Source organism: Otolemur garnettii, unplaced genomic scaffold, assembly GCF_000181295.1.
Source record: "Otolemur garnettii isolate 467f Iridium unplaced genomic scaffold, OtoGar3 scaffold00031, whole genome shotgun sequence".
Classification (NCBI taxonomy): Eukaryota; Metazoa; Chordata; class Mammalia; order Primates; family Galagidae; genus Otolemur; species Otolemur garnettii.
This window is the reverse complement of record NW_003852426.1, coordinates 6,265,711-6,272,503: the sequence shown is the minus strand read 5'-3', so window position 1 is coordinate 6,272,503 and position 6,793 is coordinate 6,265,711.

Here is a 6,793-nt window from a genome sequence, read left to right as displayed (position 1 = left end):
AAGGTGCCATGGCACCTTTCCCACCAATGCAGTGGAAAGCAGAGATGGTGAGAGACCCAGGGAAGTCTTTTGAGCCCCTGGGTACATCCATGCCTGATGTGACAATACTCCTAGAAGTCCCAGTTAAGGGCCAATTTTCTTTTGAATATGCACTGGTTTGGGTTCTGTCCTGCGATCAGCAGTCCTGCCCAGCTCGGGCATGTTCGTAGACCCTGTTCACCCCAGGGCCACTGTGAATTAAGCTCAATGTCCAGTGAGTGGCTTCTCACCATTCAGGGAATGGCTCCTTACATGGAGGTTGTGTGCTAAAAGCAGCCAACAAATCACAGTAATTACCCACAAATGAAAATTGCATAAACATGGCTTGGCGCCCATAGCACAGTGGTTATGGCACCAGCCACATGCACTGAGGTTGGCAGGTTCAAACCCTGGGTCCCCCCTGGGTCCCCCCACAGGCGCCGAGCCCTTTATACCATTCTTATAACTCATGAGTAAATTTTAAATTGTTTCAAAATAAAAAGTAAAAAAGGCTCGGCGCCTGTGGCTCAAGTGGCTAAGGCACCAGCCACATACACCTAAGGTGGCGGGTTCGAATCCAGCCTGGGCCCGCCAAACAACAATGACGGCTGCAACCAAAAAATAGCCAGGCGTTGTGGCAGGCGCCATGGCAGGCGCCTGTGGTCCCAGCTACTTACTTGGGAGGCGGAAGCAGGAGACTCGCTTGAGCCCAGGAGTTGGAGGTTGCTGTGAGCTGTGATACCACAGCTCTCTGCCCAGGGTGACAGCTTGAGGCTCTGTCTCCAAAAAAAAAAAAATCTTGTAAATTTTCTGTCAAATAGTGTACCCACAGCTGCATCTGTACCACACTGGAGACCCACAAACAGACTTGAACAAGTGCCAATGATTGATGTGGTACCATGTTTCCCTGAAAATAAGACACTGTCATATTTATTTTTTCTCAAGAAGACACACTAGGGCTTATTTTCAGGGGATATCTTATTTTTATTAAGTATAATACAACAATCTACATTTATTCAAATGCAGTTAAGTCATCTTCTTCTGGAAACTGACAGGGGGAGCCGACTTTGTTGGTGGGACTGGCATTAGTGATGTGTGAACTCCTTTCCCCTAGCCGTTTGTACATGTGCAATAGGATGCCTGTGACCGTGGTTACCACATGCACACCCACGCAAGTGCGGAGAAAGGAGCTGTGGCAGATAAGTATTACAGTCTTCCTTACCACTCCGAGCCAAAATGCATGGCATCTACACAGACATACTGCATAGCCACGCCCATCACTAGGTCTTATTAACGGGATAGGGCTTATATTTAACAAATGCATAGAAATCCTGCTAGGGCTTATTTTTGGGGTAGCTCTTATTTTCGGGGATATACGGTACCCGTGGTGGGACTGGTCCCTATCTCTCCCACTGAGCCCCAGGGAAAGGGTCAGGCCTTAAGGGCTGATCTGTGCCAGAAATCTGTATCTGTAAACTAGACACACTTAGACTTACATTCTATGGGACCAAGACAGAAAGAAAGAAAAATGGGGTGTGTCTCCCCACTAAGTTCAGTACCCAGGAGGTTCCCTCCACACTTTCTCTCTGTCTCTCAGTCTCTCACTTTCCTTCATTCTCTGTCTCTCAACATTCAATCATTTAAGACAGACACGTGTCCAACCCTGGAGATCCAGCTGTGAACAGGATAGACAGAGTCCCTGCCCTCATGGAGCTTTCCATCCACTACCCAGGGTGCGGCGCTACTGTCTTTGCCTGAGGGCCTCAGGCGGCAGGTGCTTTACTGCAATACTTCTCAAACCTGAGTGTGCCTTAGCCCCCACCACCACGTTATGCCACAACACTGATGCCTGGGCCCCGCCCTATAGCCTGATAATTTGCATTTCTACCATGTTCCCAAGTGACGCTGATATTGCTGTTCTGGAGACTCCACTTTGAGAACCACTACTTCAGAGAAAGATGGAGAGTTTCAGGCCCACAGAAGGCCTGATTACCCAAGGAGTTTTTTAAATTCCCCGTGCCCAAGCTCTACTCCTTACTACCTAAATTGTAATTTCTGAGAGGTTTAGACCTTTTGCCCAGGCTGGTTTCAAACTCCTGGCCTCAAATAGCATCAGTTGTTTTTTTTTTTGAGACAGAGCCTCAAGCTGTCGCTCTGGGTAGAACGCCGTGACATCACGGCTCACAGTTTAAGATCAGACTAAGCAAGAGTGAGACCCCATCTCTACTAAAAATAGAAAAATTAGCCACATGGTGGCGCACGCCTGTGGTCCCAGCTACTCAAGAGGCTGAGGCCAGAAGGATCGCTTGAGCTCAAGAGTTTGAGGTTGCTGTGAGCTATGATGATGCCATGGTACTCTACCCAGAGTGACAGAGTGAGACTCTGTCTCAAAAACAAAACAAAACAGGGTGGTGTCCATGGCTCAGTGAATAGGGCACCAGCCCCATATACCAAGGGTGGTGGATTCAAAACCAGCCCTGGTCAAACTGCAACAAAAAATAGCCAGGCATTCTGGCAGGCGCCTATAGTCCCACCTACTCGGGAGGCTGAGGCAAGAGAATCGCTTAAGACCAAGAGTTTCAGGTTGCTGTGTGCTGTGACGCCACAGCACTTTACTGAGAGTGACAAAGTGAGACTCTGTCTCTAAAAAAAAAAAAAACAAAGACTTGCCGTGTTAGCCTGAAAGGAGGGTAAAAACAAACAGCCTGCCATGTTCTTGACTCTGCCCCAAATGCCTTGCTCCCCAGTTCTCACCAAGTATAACCCAATGTTATCTCAACCCCATTGCTGGCCCCATTGTACCCTAGTTCCTTTCTGACCTTGATCTCCCCTCGCCTCACTCACTCCGCACGGCCATGCTGGCCCCCTTGCTAGTCCTCTGTTGTGGCCAAGCACATCCCACCTCAAGGCCTTGTACTTGCTGCTCTGCAGCCCCCCTCCCTTTACCTCTTTGTTCTGTGGTCACTTTCTCAGTGACCCCTTCCCTGATAACTCCATTTAACTTGCCACTCCTCCCCCCTCATATTTTTACTATTTCCTCTTATCCTGCTTTATTTCCTATTCACTATGTATCATTTTTTAACTACATGATAGTTTAGAATGTCAGCGTGGGCTCGGCACCTGTAGCTCAGTGGTTAGGGCACTGGCCACATACACCACAGCTGGCAGGTTCGAACCCGGCCCTGGGCCTGATAAACAGCGATGACAACTACAAAAAAAATAGCCAGGCATTGTGGCAGACACCTATGGTCCCAGCGACTTGGGAGGCTGAGGCAAGAGAATAGCTTAAGCCCAAGAGGTTGAGGTTGTTGTGAGCTGTGACACCATAGCACTCTACCAAGGACAACATAGACTCAGTATTTATAAGCAGGGACTTTCCCCTATTCTGTTCCCTGCTGCGCATTCAGTGCCTATAAGTGCCAGTGGGGGCTTAATGAACAGGCACTGAATGAGCCCTCCTCAATGCCAAAACGGCCTCCACTGGCTCCTGTCTCGCCCTCTGGCTCCAGCCCTGTCCATCTCTACTGTCGGCCTCTGGCCAACTGGACAGAAACAGACTTGCTCCCCATCTACTTGTCCTGGCTCCCTGGGTCTGAGAACTGGGGATGGGAAGCTGCTACTGTTTCTACCAGAAGGCTTCAGGAACTTGGAGGGTGGAGGTCCCTATATGGGTGACCTGAGACTGTGACTGTTCTCCTGTAGAGGGCCCAGCAGGGGTGCCTTTCGTGAGACACAAGCAGCCTCCCAGAGCAGCCTGTGGCTCCAGAAGGCAGAGAGCAGAATGCGCCTGGGGCGTGTGAGCCAAGGGCGGCACTGTGAACACCTCAGCCTCCTGACTTCACTGGAGGCCAGCTCAGATCCACCTCCATTTGGTAAAAAGTCATGGAGTTCCCCCAGTAGCGTCATTTGTCACATTCTACTTTCTAGCAGAAACATGAATGTCCTTGTTTCATTCTCTGTACACCCCCACAGCCAACTCTCTCCCTGGGGGAGAGATAGGGGAAAGTTGGGCTGATGAACCATTCTCAGCTCCTGCAGCCAACACAACCAACAACCCAGAAGGCCTTGTGCAGGCCCAGGTGGGGCCTTGCCCGGACTCTGAATCCCACTGCTTGCTGCCCACCTGGAGACCCCACACAGCCTTTCACCTGTCTGAGTCCAACAAGAATAAGAAGAGGACCCTGGCACTGGAATCCCAGGGTTCACTGAGAGAAACTTCCTTATAGTACAGTCCTAAGGGGGCCATGTGATGTAACAACATCATCTCAACAAACTGGAACCGACAGAAACCAGCCATTTCAAAGCTCAGACCTGTTCTCTGTTTTGCAAGAGGCTGGACACACCTTCAAGCAACCACAGTCCTCACCCACCCCCACCCTGGGTTTCTGATAAGCCCACCTGAATGGATCCTTTCTAATGAATTTTGCCAGATTGAGACTTTGATATTCTGAGCAAGAGCCTCCAAGGTGGAGGGGAAAGTGTGCCCAAGGCCACACAGCCAGAAGGGGTGAAGCTGAACACTCTGGGCTGTTTCCAAGCAAATCCACCAGCCCTTAAGGGCTACTTCAGACTTTCTCCAAAGTCCCCTCCTTTTACCTCTGTGCCACTTAAGCTGAGCCAGGGAGGCCTGAGGTCGAGTCCATTAGGGACCTGGGCCTCCTGTTTCCTTATCTGTGAAATGAAGGTAAAGCAACACATAGCTAACAGCTAACATTTATAGGACACTTGCTACAGGGCAGGCACCGTCTAAACACCACACATGTGCATATCAATCCATTTAACACAACTTCCACACAGTCACGTACTATTATTGTCACCATTTTATTTATTTAACTTTTTTATGGTTTTTTGTTTTTTTTTTTTTTGAGACAGAGTCTCACTATGTTGCCCTTTATAGAGTGCTATAGCGTTACAGCTCACAGCAACCTCAAACTCTTGGGCTTAAAAGATTCTCTTGCATCAGCCTCCCAAATAGCTGGAACTACAGGCGGCCACCACAACGTCCCAGCTATTTTGTTGTTGTTTTCATTGTTGTTTGGCAGGCCTGGGCCAGGTTCGAAACAGCCAGCCCTGGTGTATGTGGTCAGTCCGCTAGCCGCTGAGCTACAGGCACTGAACCTGTTGTCACCACTTTATAGGCTAGAAAAAAATGAAGGCACAGAGAGGTGAAGAAATGTGTCCAGCATGGAGTGCTGTAATCCCGGTTCTAGGGAGGCCGAGGGGAGAGGATCACTTGAGCCCAGGAGTTCATGGCTACAGTGGCTATAATCATGCCACTGCACTCCAGCCTGGGCAAGAGAGCAAGACCCTGTTGCCAAAGAAAATTCAAAAAATTCTTAAAAACTGCCTACCTGCCTTTCAAAGTTTCTGTGAGAACTAGACATAAAACAAGTAAATACCACGCACAACAGCAGGAGCTTGGTCAGTGGAAGGGCTCCACTAATCACCAGCTGTGTGGTCTTGTGAAGCAAATTACTTCTCTGAATCACAGACATGGGAGACACTTCAAGAACCAAGTGAGGAGCACTAGGGACATGGTAGGAGACGTCAGCATGATAGTGGTAGCAAATCTTCGCTTTCTGAAAGTAGATTTAATTTTAAAAATAGCTAAAATTCATACAGATTGAGTCTGGTAACTAATGCCTGTGATTAAGCTAAGAAATGTCATTTTAGACTAAACAAGGTATAATTACAGAGCTTCTAGCCTGTTTTTCTTAAAGCTTGGAGGACTGGTATTAGATCAAAAGATACTAGAAGTTATTTGTGTTCCTGATCTGAACCTTACCTATAAACAGAACTCTCATTTTAACCAAATCTCAGCTCCCAGTCCTCAACACACCCCTGACCCAAATCTAGATGATTATACTGCCCCTAAGTTCTGTCCACCTGCTTATCCCTCCAGCCTTACCCAAACCTGGAAGCTTCTTTTAATTCTTTTTTTGTTTTGTTTGTTTGTTTGTTTTTTGAGACAGAGCCTCAAGCTGTCCCCCTAGGTAGAGTGCCGTGGCATCACAGCTCACAGCAACCTCCAACTCCTGGGCTCAAGCGAGTCTCCTGCCTCCACCTCCCAAGTAGCTGGGATTACAGGTGCCCATCACAAAGCCCTGTTATTTTTTGGTTGCAGCCATCATTGTTGTTTGGCAGGCCGGGCTGGATTCGAACCTGCCAGCTCAGGTGTACGTGACTGGTGCCTGAGCTGCTCGAGCCACAGGTGCCAAGCCTCTTTTAATTCTTTTCTGAACTCCACCTTGGTACTTTCTGTTTCCATCATGATTTTTTTTTTTTTTAGAGACAAAGTCTCACTTTATTGCCCTTGGTAGAGTGCTGTACTGTCACAGCTCACAGCAACCTCCTACTCCTGGGCTTAGGCAATTCTCTTGCCTCAGCCTCACAAGTAGCCGGGACTACCAGAGCCTGCCACAATGCCTGGCTATTTTTTTTGTTGCAGTTTGGCCAGGGCCAGGTTTGAACCGCCACCCTCAGCATATGGAGCTGGTGCCCAACCCACTGAGTCACAGGTGCCGCCCCTTCTAACATGATTTTGACCTGTACTAATTTTCAAGGAATTGAAACAAATGCAACTTTGTTCAAAGTATACAAAATTTTATTACAGCCTACTCAAAAGTGACTAAAATAAGTATTAAAAGTTTTAAATTTGGCTTAGGCGGCTGAGGCGCCAGCCACATACACCTGAGCTGGCAGGTTCGAATCCAGCCTGGGCCCGCCAAACAACAATGATGGCTGCAACCAAAAAAAAATAGCCAGGCATTGTGGC